This window comes from Dendrobates tinctorius, unplaced genomic scaffold, assembly GCF_039654945.1.
Source record: "Dendrobates tinctorius isolate UK_male_01 unplaced genomic scaffold, ASM3965494v1 ptg000095l, whole genome shotgun sequence".
Lineage (NCBI taxonomy): Eukaryota > Metazoa > Chordata > Amphibia > Anura > Dendrobatidae > Dendrobates > Dendrobates tinctorius.
In genome coordinates, this window is record NW_027361763.1 from 10,621,597 (window position 1) to 10,643,703 (window position 22,107).

General features: G+C 46.9%; 1 protein-coding gene and 1 long non-coding RNA gene across 2 annotated transcripts in view; one reads left to right on the forward strand and one right to left on the reverse strand.

Annotated features, from left to right (window-relative positions):
* Positions 1-22,107, forward strand: part of ADRA1D (adrenoceptor alpha 1D) — a 178,717-nt gene that overhangs the window by 82,662 nt on the left and 73,948 nt on the right. The window lies entirely within an intron of this gene.
* On the reverse strand, positions 696-20,193 carry LOC141098750 (uncharacterized). Its single transcript, XR_012234347.1, has 3 exons — positions 20,073-20,193; positions 1,625-1,728; positions 696-927 (listed from the first exon to the last, which is right to left on the reverse strand). It is a non-coding gene; the product is annotated as an uncharacterized lncRNA (long non-coding RNA).

Below are 22,107 nucleotides of genomic sequence, written 5' to 3' on the forward strand. Positions count from 1 at the left end.
CATTTACTAGCAACTTTCAGGACGAGCGTACAGCATTGCTGAGCAGGGTATATGTCAGTCCAGCTCTGTGTTGAGATTAAATGCTTACTATAAAATTGCAGAATGAGTGTACAGCATTACTGAGCAGGGTTTATGTGAATCCAGCTTTGTGTTGAGATTAAGCACTTAGTAGAAACTTGCAGGATGAGTGTACAGCATTATTGAGCAGGGTTTCTGTGAATCAAGCTCTGTGTTGAGATTAAGCACTTACTAGAAACTTGCAGAATGAGTGTACAGCATTACTGAGTGGTGTTTCTGTGAATCCAGCTCTGTGTTGAGATCAAAAGCTTTCTAGAAACCTGCAGGTTGAGTGTACAGCTTTACTGAGCCGAGGTTATGTGAATCCAGCTCTGTGTTGGGATGAAACACATACTAGAAACTTGCAGCATGAGCTATTTATGTCTGCTTTCTTATTCTCCTCCTCTCTTCCTCCCTCTTCCTTCACTATAGACTTTAAAAAAAAGTTGAATTCTGATCCCTCAGTTAGCTGTCAATCTGTATTATTTTGACCAAGTCAAATTTTATCAGTTTTTTAGACTGAATGATGAGTTCAGGAGGCGATAAGAGGAAAGAAGAAGTGGCTCATGAGTGGAGAAAGCAGCATATTTTCCCCTGTACTACTGATTTATGCATTTTGTTGAAAAAATAGTAGCTTATTAAATTGAATTTTGGCGTCACAGGAGCGAAAAATGGCGTACATACAGCAGTGTAGACATGAGATTTATTTTTAGAGCTTTGTGATACAAGTTTGCTTGGATGTGACACATTGTATCATAGGGGGACACTTTTCTGAATGTCGCAGGAGCCCGCTAACATCGGCCATTATCAGCTTAGTTGATGTTGTTGGGAGTTGTGGTCTTGCGTATTCATCCATTAATCAGCCGGGAACTGTAAAGGAATGGAAAGCGGCTGATTCTTTTCAGAAAGGAATAAGTGTCTTTATGATATGCGTGTCTCGCTGCTCTGTAAATCAGGCCCGGGCACAATGCGTGATGTACTTTTGGAAGCCTCGAACACTGTAATTAGTGAGTGACCCACATTAGATGGGAGACAGCCCCGGAATACAAATACCGGAGGCGTCATAGTGATTGGTGAGAGGGAGACTCATCGGTATGTTCCAGCAGGTCCGGCGCTGACAATAAATTGCCTTCTACTGCCGTTTCTTGGCTAAGTCCCTGGCAACAATCAATTTGGGGCTTTTAAAATGGAGATTAAAAGAAAGGAAAGACCTTCGATTCATCTACTTTTGTGCATCCTCTAACTGAATTCCGAGGATATTGTTGTAAAAGTTGCAGAAAAGTTTTGGCAAGAGGAAACATTTTCAATAGAGCTTATCTTGAGTTCTTCTATTGCCCGTGAGTCGAAGGAGCAGTAGGATTTTATAATCCTTATTTGCTCAGTTCTGGCTGCAAAAAGTTTACTAAACTTTTAAAGCAGCAAACAAGGAAAGAAAACAACGACAGTGATATACTGTATGTGTGTGCAGTGGTCACTATGCTACTTTCCAGCACTTGATTCATTTAGTTTCTCATTGTGCTGAAAACATCACAGAAGCCAATTGTCGAAAACCAGAAAGTGGTGTTACCTCCAACAGCCAACCGGCTTCTGGAAAAGTCCAGGACTGACCCCTTTACACTAGAACATCTGATGGAAGCCGCAAGACCAGTCACCTCACCAGCTGAGTGGCCCCTAAAAAACAAATGGTTGGAAGTTATAGGCAGATGCCATAGATCTCTCGCTTAATGGACGGACTTTCTTACGGCTTTTAAAGTAATAAAACTTTTGTTGATGACTTAGCTGTTCACCTTCGCCATATACTATTATATACAAGTTTTTGGTTTAATTTTTAGAAAAAGGGGAAAGCCTTCTATCACCAGACATATAAAGGAGGTAACTAGCACGGTGCTTTCATGGTTCTGGAAAAATCAAATTACTGGTGGTAAGCAATTTTCATCTTTTGCCTTCACCATTACAGCGCCGTACAGAGAGATTTAAATAGAAGAAATCCCTAGGGAGAGACCGCCGCTGAAAACTTTCCTCTGAAAGGAAAGATCTGAGGGTTCTAGATCCAACCTGTAGTGTTTGAAGAAGGTGGAAGGGGACACTTGCAGATCAGATCAACTGAGGCATTAGCTCTAGTGATGAGCGAGTGTGCTCGTTACTCAAGTTTTCCGAGCAAGCTCGGGTGTTCCCCAAGTATCTTGGGCATGCTCGCAGATTATGTTTGAGTCCGCACAGCTGCAATCCCTGCATGTGTTCAAGTTGTCTAACAGCCACAAATCATGCAGCTGTGGGGACTCAAACTTAATCTACGAGCATGCTCGGAAAACTCGAGTAATGAGCACATTCACTCGTCACTAATTACCTCTTTCCATCCAAGAGGTAGCTATGGTCTTGTAGAGTGTGCTCTGATAAACTGAGGGGGATCACGGTCAGAGGCAGAATAGGCTAAGGTTATGGCCATCCTAATCCATCTAGCGATCATGGATTTAGCAGCCCCTTTACTCTCATTTGGCCCATAGCCGAGGACGTCTTCCTGTGACTTGTTACCTCAAGGTATCTCAGGATACATCTTCTGACATCCAGGGAGTGAAATGCTATTTCTCCTTGGGTTTTTGGCTTATTACAAAATGAAGGAAGAACTATTTCCTTACTTTTGTGAAACCTAGAACTTACTTTTTGGTAGCTCGATCTGGCTTCAATATCGTCCTATCTTCCAAGATGTTTGTGAAAGGGGGGGTTGGCCGAAATTGCCTGTAACTTGCTCACACGCCTGGCTGAGGCTACTGCCGCTAGAGAAGTACTGTTTTTAGTGTAAGTGCCATAATAGTAGCAGATGACATAGGTTCCAAAGGAGCCTTTGTACGAGCATTCAAAACTAAATTCTGATCCCAGGGGGATACATGAGGACTGGCTACTGGTCTGGATGAAAAAGATGCTTTAATAAACCTATATACCCATAGCTGACCGGCCATCTTGTGATCAAATAGTGCTCCCAAGGCTGATACTTGAACCTTTAAATTGCTGGTGGAGAGGTATCACTTTCTGGAAGAATTCCAACACTTCCGAAATAGGAACTACCTGATTTTGGGTGGTCATGACCCGACCGGAATATTCTAAAAACTTATTCCAGATTTTTGTGTATTTAAGGAAGGTACCATAACTTTCTTTCCACTCAACAGGAGAGGGTAAATTAAATTCTGCGAGAATCTCCTGGCTGATAACAATCCCCTTTCAAGTTCAAGGCAGTCCGATGTAGAGTAGGAACCTGAAGTTGAGTCACTAGTGAGACAGGAGATGTGGATCGTTGGGTAGAATCCAAGGGTCTGAGACTGATATGACCCTTAGCCAATTAAAGCAGGCCATTTTTCGCCAGAAGGGGGCAATTAATATTACCCTGTCTTTGTCCTCGCGTATTCTTTTCAATTCCGTCGGAATTAGGGAAAAGGCTGGAAAGGCGTAGGCCAGCTGAAAATTCCACTTCTGTAGAACTGCATCTACCCCATTTGGAAACTCCCTCAGGTTTAGAGGAAAAAATGTCTCGCCCTGGTGATTTTTTTTTCTGGTAGCAAAAAACATCTACTTCCGGTGGACCCCATTCCAAGCAAATTTTTTTGAAAATTCTTGGGTTTAGGGCTCATTCCCCTTGTCTGCGCAAATGGCGACTTAGGTAGTCGTCAGCGATGTTTTCTGATCCCTTTAAGTGGTGGCTTGAAAGGGATAAAAAGTTTTATTTTGTTATGGAAAAAATTATTTCTACCTCTGACATTGCTGGATCTGACCTGGTTCCCGCTTAGTGATTTAAATAGGTCACTGCTGTATTATTGTCTGATAGAATTACCACAGTCTTTCCTGTACTCCATTTTAAGGTTGCATGTAAGGTTTTCTTGACTGCGATCAGTTCTTTTAGGTTAGAGGAACTGTTTTTTTTTAATTCTGCAATTACACGGACCTTGAAAACAAAACCCCGCTATGTTGGCACCCAAATGTACTAGACTTGCATGCATGGTGATTACTACTGATTCTTAAACTGTCCATGGAAACCCCTTTTTGGAGGGTTTCTGTGTCTGTCCAGTACATTAGAGAGATTCACACCTTTGCAGAGAGGCAAAACTTATAATCCAGCTGTTACATCGCTGGCTGTATTACAAGGAACTCCCACTGTAGACGTCTTGTGTGCAACTGAGCCAACTGAACTGAAGGAATCATGGCCGTTAGGGATCCTAACAAGGTCATGGCTTCTCTTACTGAGATGACATGTTCTGTCTAAACTTTTAGGCTATGTGCACAAGTTGCGGATTCTGCTGCGTTTCCGCAGTGGTTTTGGCCCTGCAGAAGCACAGCAGTTCCGCTGACAAGGCACAGTACAATGAAAGCCTATGGGTTTTCAAAAACGCTGTGCTCACGCTGCGTTTTTTTCCGCGCGGTTTTACAAACCGCAGCATGTCAATTGTTTGGGCGGTTTCCGCAGCGGTTTCACACCTTTTACCATAGCAGAGGTGTGAAACCGCAGGGCAAAACCGCAGGATAATCAGCAGATAAACCGCAGGCCACTTGACATGCGGTTTTACCTGCGGATCCGTGCGGAAAAAGCCGCAGGTAAATCTGCAGCGTGTGCACATAGCCTTAGGATTTTTAGTCTGAGCTTTTGAATTTTCTCTGATGGGAAAAAAAATAGTTGGAAAAAATATAACCACTATAATACTGCTTCCTATTTACAAAAATATAACTACTATAATACTGCCCCTATGTACAAGAATATAACTACTATAATACTGCCCCTATGTACAAGAATATAACTACTATAATACTGCCCCTATGTACAAGAATATAACTACTATAATACTGCTCCTATGTGCAAGAATATAACTACTAAAATACTGCCCCCTATGTACAAGAATATAACTACTATAATGCTGCTCCCTATGTGCAAGAATATAACTACTATAATACTGCCCCTATGTACAAGAATATAACTACTATAATACTGCCCCTATGTACAAGAATATAACTACTATAATACAGCTCCTATGTACAAGAATATAACTACTATAATACTGCCCCTATATACAAGAATATAACTGCTATAATACTGCTCCTATGTACAAGAATATGACTACTATAATACTGCTCCTATGTACAAGAATATAACTACTATAATACTGCTCCTATGTACAAGAATATAACTACTATAATACTGCCCCTATGTACAAGAATATAACTACTATAATACTGCTCCCTATGTACAAGAATATAACTACTAAAATACTGCCCCCTATGTACAGGAATATAACTACTATAATGATCTTTTTATTTAAAAACTGGCAACCATATATTACAAAAATGTTACATTAAAATCTCAAAGCAATAAATAGTAAAGGAGATAAATGTTGTTACATCACTTAAACAATAGCATTAGCAAACATTGACAAATCCCGATACATGGATGTTTCTCCAGTTCACGTTCCCTGGGTTCCCCTTTATATCCTTCTTATATACGGCCTTGAGACTTTCTAGGATCTTATACCTGACAGTATCACAGGACAGGACTTCCTTATTGATGAGCAGGCAGCACCGCGCACACCACAGATGGTGGATGGTCACCACATTTATTATATACAGAGAGCTTCTGTCATACGCCCTAAGCTTAGGTTGGAAGTCTCCGTATAGCAGCTGACCATACGACTGTCCCACCAGGTGCGGCAACTTTAGGGACAAGGACACAGACTCCCATACCTGCATACTGAAGGGGCACTCTAACAGCAGATGGTCCATCGTCTCCAGTATATGGGGGCACTCTTCTCTGGGACAGGATCTGTCTGATACATTCCTGCACTTTAGATTATCTCTAACGTACATCTTACCATGGAGTGCCAGCCACGCTACGTCTCTCATATGAGGGGGAACTCTGGGATCGAGCACGTTTTTTGCAGCCCATTTTACATCCAGACTCGGAGCGCCCCTCAGTTGTACCTGGACACTGAAGTGAGATGACAGGACATTCTTATACAGCTCCTTCCTACTAAACTGCTTGACGTCATCATACAAGATCCTCTATCTGACGACCTTACTTATTATGTGGACACCATACCAAGAAACATTATTCTTTAGTCGTCCTGAGATTCTCTTGATGGGGTCCCCTACCGACCACACAGACACAAACTGCTGGATCTGGCTCTTAAACAAACAAGACCATGGCACCTTCTCTGAATTCTTACAAAATGAAAAATTCTTCATGAGAAACAAAAGATTAAAGAAGAGCTCCGGACAAGGCATGGCGAGACCACCATCCTTATGAGGGAGATAAACAATGTTTCTCCTGACCACATTCACCCTGTTGCCCCACAAGAAGTGAAAGAAGACATTGGTGAGTCTGGGGAGCAACATATCTGGCAGTGGGAACACCACACTGATATAGAGGAACAGCGGGAGCAGGAAGGTCTTCAGCAGGCGGATCTTCTCCAGATATGTCAGCTTCCAGTGTCTCCAGCTCTGCACCTTCCGCTCACACACCACCAGCTTCTCCTCCCAGTTCACCTTCCCATCATCTACAACACCAAACACAACTCCCAAAATCTTTATCTGATCCTGAACTGTTCTGAAGGGCACAGAGAAGACATCACGGTCACTCCCCAGCCACAACGCCTCGCTCTTCTCCATGTTCACAGAGGAGTTAGATACTTGGGAGAAGGCTGTGATTTCCTGCTGTAGAGCCGCACAGTCACCTCTAGAAGACACCACAACCGACACATCATCCGCATAGGCACAGAACTTTACCTCCTCCACCATACTTTGGAGGTGGCACCTCAGCCCTGTAAAATCTCTATGATCCTGCAGTTTTCTGAGGAAAGGATCCAGACTGAAAACATACAACAATGGGCTGAGAGGACAGCCCTGCCTCACCCCTGACATGATCGCAAAGGACTCGGCCAAGTGACCATTAATCAGCGGCAGGCTTATAGCTTCCTCATACAGAAATCGCAGCCACTGCACAAACCGCATCGGGAGGCCATACTGTAACAACACCTGATACAGGTAATCATGATGGACTCTATCAAAGGCTTTACTCTGGTCTAAGCCCACAATATACGCCCCCACATGGTGCTACTTCATGTACGTCACGGCTTCTCTCACCAACAACAATGAGTCCTCTATCGTCCGACCCTTCACACCACACGTCTGGTTGGCAATGATGAGCTCACCCGCCACCTCACTCAGCCGATAATACAAGATCTTGGCCAGAATTTTATAATCCGTGTTCAGCAGAGTCAATGGACGCCAGTTCTTTATCTTTTAGATTTCCTTTTTTTTGCCAAAAGGACCAGAACAGATTTATACTGTGACGGTAGAAGCTTCCCTGCAGAGAGGCAATCATTATAGACCTGCACCAGGTCTGGAGCTAATAAGTCCCTGAACTCTCTATAAAACTCGCTGGTCAGGCCGTCCAGCCCCGGGCTCTTGTTGGCCTTTAAGGAGTCAATGCTCTTCTTCACCTCCTCCTCAGTTATGGGACCGGCCATACTATCTGCCTGTGTGGGGTCTAATGTTGGTAGGGACACCCCCTTCAGATAGGCATTAATGGCTTCCTTATCAATATTAGCCCCTTTATAGAGATCTCTATAATAATCAGCAATGATCTTGTGGACTTTCTCCGGCTCTGACTGCTCCACCCCATTCTCATCCAACAAACCAGTGATTAGCTTCTTACTGACCCTGTTTTTACAGGAAATGAAAGGATCTGGGTTATGAACACCCCAATTATCAAACTGTCCCTCCGCCTTGAGGGACTTGAGGCGATCATACTGCAGCTCCCTCATTCGCTGCTTTATATGGCTGACGCTCCGTCCATCCACCTCCTCACCACCATTCATCCTGCTATATAGCCGGCTCAGTTGCAGTCTCAGGGCAGAGTATCTCATATAATCCATATTACTATGTCTCCTGGCTGCTCGTATAATAAACTGCTTGATGTCACTTTTCATGGTCTCCCACCACTCAGCTGTGTCATCACACATACATTGGGTGGTCCTACGATCGTTATAGAAGGTGGTGAAGGCCTCTCTGAACCGTGGATCTTGGATCACGGAGCTATTCACCTTCCAATACCCCTTTCCACAGACCACAGCTTGACCCAGATCCAGCGTCACGCTCACCATGCAATGGTCAGAGAACTCCAGAGGACTGATCCTGTACTGAGAGCATCTCGCCTCTCTCTTTATATACACCTGGTCTATTCTGCTGGCATTACCACCCTTATGGTATGTGTATGTCTTACTGGTATGGTGGGAACCATAGGGGTCTACTAGGTGGGCCTGTTGGACTATATTATTAAGAAACGTCTCATCATATCTCAGTTTCTTGTGACTACTGGATCTATCCACATTACAAGACACATTATTAAAATCCCCACACAATATAAACACTTTAGAGGTAAAGCAATATGGCTTCATATGGTCAAACAGTTCCCTCCGCTCTTTCCTTGTCTGCGGAGCATAAATGTTTATTGCTCTATAATGGATGGAGTCCAGTACAAAGTCCAGCATCAAACAGCGGCCTCGACAGATCTCCAGGACTCTGTCCACCTGGACATCCATGGTATTAAAGAGGATTCCCACACCGTCATTCCTCTCCAGCCCGAAGGACCAGAATGATGGACCTAGTCTCCAGTCTCTCTTGGCTGCATACACATGGGCATTACATTTCAGATATGTCTCCTGTAAGAAGAAGACGTCAGATCTCTCATCAGACAATTGCTGGTAGATCGCCTGCCGCCGGCTACCAGTCCTCACACTGTTCACATTAATAGAGCTTAGTCTTAGCCGCATCCTGATCACTTAGACTTTCTGGTCTTCTTTCTCCTTCCACTGCTGTCACCTGCAGTACCCCATCTCTTTGTGGACACGGGAGAGTCAGGATCCACCTCATCAGAGTCATTTTCTATGATGTATGAAGAACCTTGCTCCATTTGTGCCTCTTCTTCGTCTTCTTCTCCCAGTACATTGTAACGTCCTGGACTTATCACCAGCACTGGAGGCTCAGAGGTTTTCTGGACTGTTGTGATTTTCCTAGAGGAATCCACAAAGGCTTTTTTCCTTTTTATGGTCACAAAACCTTCGTCATCCACACTGGACACTGCGGACAATTTATCTACTTCTACAGATGTACTGGGCTGAAGCTTGGATGGTTTGGTGACAGGTTTTCTAGACACCTTAGTGACTAGTATTTTAGGACTTAATTTAGTGGCTGAATATTGTTTAGTGTTCTGTCCCCACTTAATGGCGATTAAAGGTATGCAGACATGTAAGTGAGAGAAGTTCCTACCTTTGTGTATCCAATAAGCGAGGCAGACATGACCCTTAGCAGCTTCTCAGATAAGCATACACGCGTTGTGATGAAGAACAATGTTGGTTTATTCCGTAGATAACGATTCAAACATTACACTGAGTCTCTTGCATGGAGCTTGTCTCTGGAGTCGCTACTTGCGGGTCAAAAGACTTTGCTTCCTCAGCTCATGAGGGAGAACAGTTCTCTCAGGTAAGATGTCTGCCGATGACTGAGCAAACAGGAAGAGAAGAGGCTGAAGAGAAGCCCCTCCCCATAGGCTGAACAAGGAAAGACCGAGGAACTAAATGGTCTGGCCAGTAGATGGCAGCAGAGACAAGCGAAAAAACATAAATACATTTCTTTAACTAGAAACATGCATGGAACAGCACACTCCCCGTCTGGAATTCACTATGGGGATTCCACTATTGTCCATAATAATAATAAACCTAAAAGAAAGGGCATGTTAAATGCAACAATTAAAGTTCAAAAAATCAGAAAAACGGCCAAACTTTGGGTGCAGAACGCTCATCCCGTAGTGGCGCTCTCGATAGGCAGTAAGAGGACGAGTTCATGGATTGGCCTCGCAAAGATCTTCGTCTCACCCTTCCTAAAGACCCTCAGCTCCACCTTCCGCACGTTGCCGTCCTGGCTAGGCAGTGTCCTGGTAACAAGTCCCAGAGGCCAGTCAGTCCTTTCAGTGGTCTGGTCTTTCATGAGGACCAGATCTCCTTCCTTGATATTCGGCTTGGGATGTCGCCACTTCCTTCTCCCTTGAAGAATGGTAAGGTATTCCTTCCTCCATCGGTTCCAGAAGTAGTCGGCCAAATATTGGACTCGTTTCCAGTGTCTTTGGTAGGTGTTGGCATGAGTGAAGTCTCCGCTGGGAATTACCGCGTTGTCGATCTTCTGAGTAAGAAGGATGTTGGGAGTCAACATGGTTGGTACCTCTGGATCCATTGACACCGGCACAAGGGGTCTCGAGTTGATGATGGCTGAGACTTCGGCTAAAAGAGTCACTAGAGTCTCGTGCGTGAGTCTCGAGGAGTTGACGTCCTTTAGCATGGAGTTCAGGATGTTGCGTGAGATTCCGATCATCCTCTCCCAGGAGCCTCCCATGTGAGAACTGTGAGGAGAATTGAAGATCCAGGTGCAACCCTTGTCTGCCAGCTGGTCTTGGATTGGCTTGGTGTCGATGTTCAGCTCTCTACATGCACCGACGAAGTTGCTGCCGCGGTCGGACCTCAGCTGCTTTACTGGTCCTCTGATGGCGAAGAATCTTCTCAAGGCGTTAATCAGGCAGGAGGTATCCATGGACCTCGATGTGAACGGCTCGGATGCTCAAGCAGGTGAATAGCACAGCCCACCGCTTACTGTCCGCACGGCTGCTACAAGTTCTGCGTGTGGATACCATCCATGGTCCGAAAACGTCTAGGCCCACATAGGTGAAAGGTGGTTCCATGGAAAGTCTATCTGTAGGTAGGTCGGCCATTTGTTGGCACAGTTGTTTTCCTCTCACTTTGCGACAGTGCACACAATCGTGAAGTATTTGTGCTACACGTCTCTTCATCCCGACAATCCAGAGGCCTGCAGACCGTAGAGTGCCCTCTGTAATTTGCCTGCCTTGGCATTCAGCCCTTTCATGATGATGACGGATCAGTAAGACTGTAACGTGGTGTTTGTTGGGAATGATGAGAGGATTTTGCTCTGCGACACCGAAACGAGCCTGGCTTAAACGACCGCCAACCCTCAGTAAGCCGAAGCTGTCCATTACTGGGTTTAAATTGGCGAGGGGGCTTCTTAATGGAATCTGCTGTTTGTTATTTAAGCACTTCCATTCGGTGGCGAATTCGCTCTGTTGGAGGTGGCGTATAATGAGGGACTCACTACGGGAGATGTCCTCAGCAGAAAGAGGTCTGTGGCATACATGCCAGCGATGACAGTCCTTGTCTTTAAAGTCTGCACGATAACATCTGGCGATGTGCACTAACCTGGCAACAGTCCTGACGAGTCTTAACCAGCTGGAGAAACGTTCAAAACGTTGGCAGCCGAGGTAGGATGTTTTCTCAGCACTGGTGGTCAGGGTATGGACCTCAGTTCGGACATCTGGATCGTTGTCTGGATCTAGGATGCTGAAGTCTTCCTGGACACCTTCTTCTGACCGTCTCAGCAGGAACTCTGGACCTGTAAGCCAAGAAGAGTTAACGAAAGAAGATATAGACATGGGTCTGGTTGTAAGATCTGCTGGATTCAGCTCCGATGGTACGTAACGCCATTGTTCCGGTTTGGAGGATCTCCTGATCCTTTCGATGCGGTTACTGACATACACGTAGAATCGTCTCAATGTATTGTAGATGTAACCCAAAACGACCTTGCTGTCGGTGTAGAATTGGACCTCATCTATTTCGATACACAGTTCTTGTAGTATGAAGTCAGCAATTTCCACTGCCAAGACGGCTCCACAGAGTTCGAGTCTGGGGATGGTGTGGTCGGGCTTCGGGGCTAGCTTCGCCTTGCCGAACACCAATCCGACGTAGCTTTGCCCGCTGGCGTCCATCACCTTCAGGTATGCAACCGCCGCTATGGCTTCTGTGGAGGCGTCTGAAAAGACGTGGAGTTCTTTCCTTCCGCTAGAGGCAAGGGAGATTTTGGTGTAGCATCTCGGGATGTGAATATTGTTCAATCCGCACAACGACTGTTTCCAAGTTTCCCATTTTTTCTCTTTGTCGGAGGGGAGCGGGGTATCCCAATCCTTGACAGTTTCAGATAGTTGTCTCAACAAGGATTTGCCTTGTATGGTGATGGGCGCCACGAACCCCAGCGGGTCAAATAAGCTGTTCACTATGGAGAGGACACCACGTTTTGTGAACGGTTTGTCCGAGCAAATCACTTGAAACCCGAAGGAGTCGGCTGCGAGATCCCATCTGATGCCTAGGCTCCTCTGCACGGGTGGGCTGTCTAGCCCCAAGTCAATGTCCTTGAATCCAGGGGCGTGATCACCCGAATCAAAGGCTCTCATTACGGTCGGGCTGTTTGAAGCGATTTTATGAAGCCTGAGCCTTGCCTGGGCCAGCATACCTTGGGTCCTCTTGAGCAAATCAATGGCTGCTTCTTCAGTGGGCAGTGATTTGAGCCCGTCGTCTACATAGAAGTCTCTTTCAACGAAGTCTCTTGCGTCTGTGCCATACTCAGACTCTCCCTCTGATGCGGTCCTTCGGAGACCGTAGGTTGCTACTGCGGGTGAAGGGCTGTTCCCGAAGACATGGACTCTCATACGGTATTCCACCATCTCTTTGTTGGTGTCGTTGTCCTTGAACCACAGGAATCTGAGGAAGTTCCGGTGGTCCTCCCTGACTAGGAAACAGTGGAACATCTGTTCGATATCGGCAGTGATGGCGACGAGTTCTTTCCTGAACCTCAGCAACACTCCTACTAAGTTGTTCGTCAGGTTGGGACCTGTGAGGAGGACATCGTTGAGTGATACGCCTCCATGTTTGGCGCTGGAGTCAAAGACAACCCTGATTTGGTTCGGTTTCCGTGGGTGGTAGACACCAAATGAAGGCAGATACCAGCACTCTTCGTTCTTCTTCACGGGAGGAGCGGGTTCCGCGTGGTTGTTGCGAAATATTCTGTCCATAAAGGCGACAATGTGCTCCCTCATTTCAGGTTTGTGGTTCATTGAACGTTGAAGAGAGTTGAATCTGTTCTGAGCTTGGTCTCGGTTGTTTGGCAGTCTTACCCTGGTGGATCGGAAGGGTAATGGAGAGACCCAGTGGTCGGTTTTGTCCTTAGAGAACTCACGGTCCATTATGTCGATGAATTCTCTGTCCTCCACTGACAAGGCTACTTTATCGTCGTCCTTGGTGATGTGAAAGACTGATCTTCCCAAGTTGTCGGTACGCAGAGAAGAAGCGATGTCAGGCAGCTGTATTGAGTCTGGGGGCTTCTCTTTCACTTCATAGTGATGAGGACATGGCCTTAGGCAGGTTGTGCGTCCGTCTCCATGGACGTAGGTCCTGAAGGAGTCGATTTCTGATCGATCAACGCACACGTTTCCTATGACTACCCATCCGAGGTCCAGTCTCTGGGCGTATGGTGCGTAGTCAGGTCCGTTGCACTGTTGTCGCACCTTGTGTACCCTCTTGTTGTTTCTGCCGAGCAGGAGTAGAATCTCCGCGTTGTTGTCCATAGGTGGGATGACGCTTGCGAGGTGCTTAAGGTGCGGCTGATGAAGTACAGCTTCTGGGGTAGGAATTTCACTCCTATGGCTGGGTATTTGGTTACATTCAACTAGCGTTGGCAGAGGTATTTCAGTCTTCCCGTTGATAGGAGAAGCGATGAATCCCTGGGCTCTTCTGCCGCTAGTCTCTATGCGGCCTGAGCAGGTGTTCAAGGTGTAGGGCTCTGATGGTCCACTAATTCCGAAGGCTTCAAAGAATTTGGCTCCTGCCAGGGACCGGTTGCTTTGGTCGTCTATGATGGCATACACCTTCATTGCCTTTTCTGGATGTCCTTCGGGGTAAACCTTGATGAGGCATATTCGGGCGCAACATTTCTCCATGCGGCCCTCTCCACATACTTCTGAGCATGAGCAGGAGACAGTTGTGGCGGTGTCGGTCTGATTCTGTGGCTCCCCGCCATGACTTGGAGCGGGAGCAGTGGTGACTGCAGCCGGTGTGTCTCTAGCTATTCGGGTTGAGTGCATGGCTGAAACATGCTTTTCGCTGTGGCACTCCCCACACTTGACTGTGGATTTGCAGTCCTTGGCCATGTGCTCAAGTGATGCGCAGCATTTGAAGCAAACCCCGAGCTCTGTGAGGATCTCCTTGCGCTCCTGTAGGGTTTTGGATCTAAACCCTTTGCACTTGGTCAACGAGTGTGGCTTCTTGTGGATGGGACATTCACGATTAAAGGATTTATCTCGTGTTGAGACGATGTTCTGTTCGTCTGTGGGCGTTGCAGGTGACGGTAGCTCGGTCTTCCTAACGCTCACAGCTCTCTTAGTGTCTCTGCGTTTGTATGTGGTGTTTTCATACCTTGGCGCAGGAGTTGGTGCGGCTGTCGAAGCGTTGGACTCTAGGAAGTCGAGGCTGGGGTCATTCCTCATCTGGGCCTGTTCATCGATGAACCTGCAGAAGTGGATGAATGGAGGGAAGGTAACGTCGTTCACTCCTTTGTATCTTGATACTGACATTGCCCACTTTTCCTGCAGGCTGTATGGCAGCTTCACCACGATTGGGTTTACTCCATGGGCTGAATCCAGATAGCACAGCCCAGACAGACGAGGGTCTCTTTTGGCGAGCTCCAGCTCCATTAGCAGGTCACTTAGGTCTTGCAGCTTGTGGACGTCTTTAAGGTTGATCTTTTGGAAATCCTGCAGTCTCTTGAATAGGGCTTTCTCTATTGCCTCTGCGCTGCCAAAGGTGCATTCCAGCCTTTGCCATGCGGCAGCGAGACCTGCTTCTGCTTGTCCCACGTGGACCGCTCTGAGGCTCCTGACGCGGGTTGAAGAGCTTGGACCTAACCACTTTATCAGGAGGTCAAGTTCCTGTTCTTCAGTTAGGTTGAGATTGGCGATGGCTGCCTTAAAGGTTGCTTTCCAGGCCCTGTAGCTCTCTGCACGATCATCAAACTTCGTAAGACTGGTGTTGATTAGCTCTCTGCTCACCATGAACCTGGCGAACTCGGACATATCCGACTTCTCACCACTCGTTGCCACGACGACTCGTGATGCCCCTGGGGCGTATGGGCCGCCTGGTGTGAATGGATGAGCTGTTCCCGGATAGAATGATGTTGCTGCAGGGTTGAGCTGTGGTTTAGCCCTTGAAGAATCTGACGAATACCTCTTGAGCTGTAAAGGTGGGTCAGGAAACACTTGGTTGCCATCTTGTGGTGACTGTGTTTGAGAAGGTATCTCTGGGAGTACGTTGGAGGTTTTGGTGTCGTCGACTTGGACGGTACTGTAGACCGGGGTTGCTACAGGTAGCTGGTTTAGTACATAGTCTTTCGTGCGATTGACTGGATCGTCTGATTCCAGTGGTGGCAAGTTAGCTGCATCAGGACCTTGGATCAACGCCTGCTCAAGTAGTCTCACTTTAGCTAGTGCGACCTCCTCTTCCATCTGTGACCGAAGAATCTTCAGCTGAGCCTCCGCTTCTGCTTCTGCTCTCTTGGCTTCCACTTCTGCCCTTTTTGCTTCCACTTCTGCCCTTTTTGCTTCCACTTCTGCCCTTTTTGCTTCCATGTCTGCTTCTGCCCTTTTTGCCTCTGCCTTAGCTTCTCTCTCAGTGAAAGAACGTCTCACTCTGGATTCCTCTGCCTTTATGCGGGCCTCTAGTATCCTGTCGCTCATGGTTGAACTTCTTGAGGACGATGCCCTGGATGACCGAGAGGAACGTTTAGATGAGGTCGATCGGTGTGACCTGGTTTCTTGCAGGTGAGAGATACGGTGTTCAGCCTTGTTTATGGCATGTTGGACCTTGGCGTCTCTCTCCTTGTCCGTCTCTAGCGCCTCACTGAGGTCTGGAAGAGCTTCATCAGAATTAAAATCTTTTAGAAGAGCGATGTACTTTGCTGATAGTCTCTTGTACCTTTCACGGGCGGTGTTCAGCCGCTCCATGACGGATTGCAAGCTTGCGGCGTTGCCTGATGAGGATTCGAGTCTTGACATATAAGAGGTGACGCATTCCCACTGTTCTTCCAGGTGATCACATAGCTCATCTTTCATATTGTGATAGTTTTCAAGCACCTTTATAGTTGGTTTGGCAGAACGTTTTGGTCGGGTGACTTGGTCTGCTTGAGATGTGGGGTCTGCCTCCTGGGCTTCATCGTGGACGGTATCAGGTTGTATTTGCACTGTTTCATCAGTAGGGACCTGTCCGAGGTCTTTTTCGGCCATTTTGAATAAAGGTGTACTGTCTCTTTAAAAAATTCAACTTTTGAATCGGGGTCCGAAAATCGCTGTGCGGCTCTGCGGGAGGTCCCGGATGAGATTCCCAGAGTGGCTTTGGCGAAACTTGGGGGTTCGCGGATCGCTGATGCGCGGTAATGAGGTATGGAGTACTGCAGGCCTTTAGGAGCGATGTGGCCAGAAGGAAACAGCAGGTGCATAGACAGTCCTCATTAACAGTACGAGCAGAGTTATTGCAAGATGTGGCAGGTGGTGGAGCTACTTCTAGGCTTGTCCAGACGTGCACTGCTGCAGGCAGACTGGTGTGCGAGGCTTGTTGCTGGGCAGATTACACATAGGGAGACGGGGCAGATGGAGATCTGTAGCTGGGGTGCTGGGCTATAAGGAGGTTTTCTAGCTGCTTATGAGCTTTAAAAGTAGTCTTCTGACTTGTATGGGCCGACAAGCTAGTCTTTTGACTGTTCTGTCCCCACTTAATGGCGATTAAAGGTATGCAGACATGTAAGTGAGAGAAGTTCCTACCTTTGTGTATCCAATAAGCGAGGCAGACATGACCCTTAGCAGCTTCTCAGATAAGCATACACGCGTTGTGATGAAGAACAATGTTGGTTTATTCCGTAGATAACGATTCAAACATTACACTGAGTCTCTTGCATGGAGCTTGTCTCTGGAGTCGCTACTTGCGGGTCAAAAGACTTTGCTTCCTCAGCTCATGAGGGAGAACAGTTCTCTCAGGTAAGATGTCTGCCGATGACTGAGCAAACAGGAAGAGAAGAGGCTGAAGAGAAGCCCCTCCCCATAGGCTGAACAAGGAAAGACCGAGGAACTAAATGGTCTGGCCAGTAGATGGCAGCAGAGACAAGCGAAAAAACATAAATACATTTCTTTAACTAGAAACATGCATGGAACAGCACATTTAGATCTCACTTTACTGGCTGATGGTGGCTTAGCTCTAGCTGGTGGTACTTTAGGTGTTTCTTCAGTGGCTGGTGGTCCTAATAGTGCAGCATCCATCGATATTATATCAGACTCTGGAGCAGGCTCGCTGTTACTGTGACTTATCACCTCATCAGTGCCGGCTTCTTGGACAACATCTGCACCTCTTGTGGTTTCTTTTCCCATAATTTCCAAGGAGGTCTGGCCATTATATTTATTATGCTCTGCATGAGGGCAATCACGAAACGTATGCCCGGGTCCTGAGCACAGATTACAGATGACGGTTCCTGTGCATTTGTCCTTTGCATGCCCGAACTGTCCACACAATGAGCACGTGATTCAAGAGAAGTTCATGGCGAGGTGCCTGCCCCCATATCTATGGCACAGACGTGGCTGACCGGGGTAATAGCATATCCCCCTCTCTGAGCCCAGGTAGAAGGAGTGCGGCAGATGTCTGGTTACACCATTCTCCTGTAGTAGCTGGATTTTCACAGAATATCCTCCATTCCATATTTGCTCCTCATCATAGATCTTCTGGGGATGACTTCTCACCATGCACTGCCGGCTCAACCAGTGCTGCAGATCCGCCAGAGCCACCACCCCAGACTGGAACAGGACAGTGGCCGTTATTTCCTGCGGCTTAGACAGCTGGATACAATGGAGATGATCCCAGATCTCATCATCTCTAGTGTCATTATAGATGTTCCAGAACATATCCAGATCACACTGAAGCTTAAAGCTGATGTCATAGATCCTGCTGGATGGAACATGGATCAGTGCGTAGACCTCAGATGCCTTAAACCTCATAAAGTCTTTCAGAAGAACTTTTCCAATATAAATTCTGGATGGGATGTTCTCCTCTGGTCCCGTGTACTTTATCCTGACTGCATTCCTCCTCTGAGGTGGAGGGTTCACTAGTCTTGTTACATTGGAGAACAGTCTCCTGAACTGATGTTAGTCAGCAGGAGGATCAGTGCCGGAGCTCTCCCCAGCCGCAGGAGGAGCAGTGCCGGAGCTCTCCCCAGCCGCAGGAGGAGCAGTGCCGGAGCTCTCCCCAGCCGCAGGTGGAGCAGTGCCGGAGCTCTCCCCAGCCGCAGGTGGAGCAGTGCCGGAGCTCTCCCCAGCCGCAGGTGGAGCAGTGCCGGAGCTCTCCCCAGCCGCAGGTGGAGCAGTGCCGGAGCTCTCCCCAGCCGCAGGTGGAGCAGTGCCAGAGCTCTCCCCAGCCGCAGGTGGAGCAGTGCCAGAGCTCTCCCCAGCCACAGGTGGAGCAGTGCCAGAGCTCTCCCCAGCCGCAGGTGGAGCAGTGCCAGAGCTCTCCCCAGCCGCAGGTGGAGCAGTGCCAGAGCTCCCCCCAGCCGCAGGTGGAGCAGTGCCAGAGCTCTCCCCAGCCGCAGGTGGAGCAGTGCCAGAGCTCTCCCCAGCCGCAGGTGGAGCAGTGCCAGAGCTCTCCCCAGCCGCAGGTGGAGCAGTGCCAGAGCTCTCCCCAGCCGCAGGTGGAGCAGTGCCAGAGCTCTCCCCAGCCGCAGGTGGAGCAGTGCCGGAGCTCTCCCCAGCCGCAGGTGGAGCAGTGCCGGAGCTCTCCCCAGCCGCAGGTGGAGCAGTGCCGGAGCTCTCCCCAGCCGCAGGTGGAGCAGTCCCGGAGCTCCCCCCAGCCGCAGGTGGAGCAGTCCCGGAGCTCCCCCCAGCCGCAGGTGGAGCAGTCCCGGAGCCCTCCCCAGCCGCAGGTGGAGCAGTGCCAGAGCTCTCCCCAGCCGCAGGTGGAGCAGTGCCAGAGCTCTCCCCAGCCGCAGGTGGAGCAGTGCCAGAGCTCTCCCCAGCCGCAGGTGGAGCAGTCCCGGAGCTCCCCCCAGCCGCAGGTGGAGCAGTCCCGGAGCTCCCCCCAGCCGCAGGTGGAGCAGTCCCGGAGCTCCCCCCAGCCGCAGGTGGAGCAGTCCCGGAGCTCCCCCCAGCCGCAGGTGGAGCAGTCCCGGAGCCCTCCCCAGCCGCAGGTGGAGCAGTGCCGGAGCCCTCCCCAGCCGCAGGAGGATCAGTGCTGGAGCTCTCAATAGCACCATGATCACTGACACGTGTTTGTGCTGAAAAAATGCCCAGATCCACTACTGATTGTTGCACAATGTGACCTTCATTCATTGACATGGAGGGTTCAGAGTCCATTACCACTGACGGTTCAGAGTCCATTATTATTGCAGTGTGGTCTCCATTCACTGACACGGAGGGTTCAGAGTCCATTATAATGTTTGTATCTGTTGCAGACATACATTCACTAGCACCAGTGAGCGGGGTCTCACTCACAGCACCAAGTGGAGTCTCACTCACAGCACTGAGCAGGGTCTCGCACACAGTGACAGTACAGGGGACACTTCATCACTTGCAGGAGCTGAGCTCCCTTCATTGCTGTACACAGAGTCCACTGCAGTTAACCCCTTGGTTGCTGACACACTTTCCTCTGCAGCGCTCCCAGCATTGTCTGCTGCCTCAGACCCCTCACATTGTGCGGCTGATATAAGTGCTGCATTTCTTACCAGACATCCTTGCCCCACACTGTGCACAATTTCAGATTTAATGTCCTTACTAATGGAGTGTTTTCTATTCTCCTTCTGGGCTCTGGCTCCCCTCTTTTTCTCCATAGCCCAAGTTTCCTTTCTGGGCACAGAGTTCACATCTTTGTGAAGGTTTCCTTTCCGAATGTCCAGCTCTCGTCTGCAAACATCCAAGCTCTCACATTTCATCAGTTTTATCTTTGGATCAGTCTCATTCTTAATTTCATCTTGCAATTTGCTGATTTGCATTTCCAGCTTAAAAATGCTTTGCCTTGTAACTTTACCACTCAATCCAGCAACATAACAAGCAGGTTTAGAAGACTCACCAGCCACCATTTCCAGCTTTCCATTACCATCAGGACCATGCGGCAGGCCACACTCCAGGCTAGGGGCTTTCCCTGGATCATCAGCCCAGCTTCCCTCCCCTCCACCTGGGTCAGAAGCCATGCCTCCGCCCTGCTGGGAGCTCACAAACACACGTCTATCCTCTCCTATGGACAAGAATATAACTACTAAAATACTGCCCCCTATGTACAGGAATATAACTACTATAATACTGCCCCTGTGTACAGGAATATAACTACTATAATTCTGCCCCTATGTACAAGATTATAACTACCATAATACTGCCCCCTATATACAGGAATATAGCTACTACAATACTGCCTCCTATGTACAAGAATATAACTACTATAATACTGCCCCCTATGTACAAGAATATAACTACTATAATACTGCCCCCTATGTACCAGAATATAACTACTATAATACTGCCCCCTATGTACAAGATTATAACTACTATAATACTGCCCCATCTATACAGGAGTATAGCTACTACAATACTGCCTCCTATGTACAAGAATATAACTACTATAATACTGCCCCCTATGTATAAGAATATAACTACTATAATACTGCCCCCTATGTACCAGAATATAAGTACTATAATACTGCCCCCTATGTACAAGATTCTAACTACTATAATACTGCCCCCTATATACAGGAATATAGCTACTACAATACTGCCTCCTATGTACAAGAATATAACTGCTATAATGCTGCCCCCTATGTACAAGAATATAACTACTATAATACTGCCCCTATGTACAAGAATAAAACTACTATAATGCTGCTCCCTATGTACAAGAATATAACTACTATAATACTGCCTCCTATGTACAAGAATATAACTACTATAATACTGCCCCTATGTACAAGAATATGACTACTATAATACTGCCCCCTATGTACAAGAATATAACTACTATAATACTGCCCCTGTGTACAGGAATATAACTACTATAATTCTGCCCCTATGTACAAGATTATAACTACCATAATACTGCCCCCTATATACAGGAATATAGCTACTACAATACTGCCTCCTATGTACAAGAATATAACTACTATAATACTGCCCCCTATGTACAAGAATATAACTACTATAATACTGCCCCCTATGTACCAGAATATAACTACTATAATACTGCCCCCTATGTACAAGATTATAACTACTATAATACTGCCCCCTCTATACAGGAGTATAGCTACTACAATACTGCCTCCTATGTACAAGAATATAACTACTATAATACTGCCCCCTATGTATAAGAATATAACTACTATAATACTGCCCCCTATGTACCAGAATATAAGTACTATAATACTGCCCCCTATGTACAAGATTCTAACTACTATAATACTGCCCCCTATATACAGGAATATAGCTACTACAATACTGCCTCCTATGTACAAGAATATAACTGCTATAATGCTGCCCCCTATGTACAAGAATATAACTACTATAATACTGCCCCTATGTACAAGAATATAACTACTATAATACTGCCCCTATGTACAAGAATATAACTACTATAATACTGCCCCTATGTACAAGAATATAACTACTATAATACTGCCCCTATGTACAAGAATATAACTACTATAATGCTGCTCCCTATGTACAAGAATATAACTACTATAATACTGCCTCCTATGTACAAGAATATAACTACTATAATACTGCCCCTATGTACAAGAATATAACTACTATAATACTGCTCCTATGTACAAGAATATAACTACTATAATACTGCCCCTATTTATAGGAATATAACTACTATAATACTGCCCTCTATGTACAAGAATACAACTACTATAATACTGCCCCTATGTACAAGAATATAACTACTATTATACTGCCCCATATGTACAAGAATATAACTACTATAATACTGCTCCTATGTACAAGAATATAACTACTATAATACTGCCCCCTATGTACAGGAATATAACTACTATTATACTGCTCCTATGTACAAATATATAACTATTATTTGTTCCTTCGATGTATAATTATTA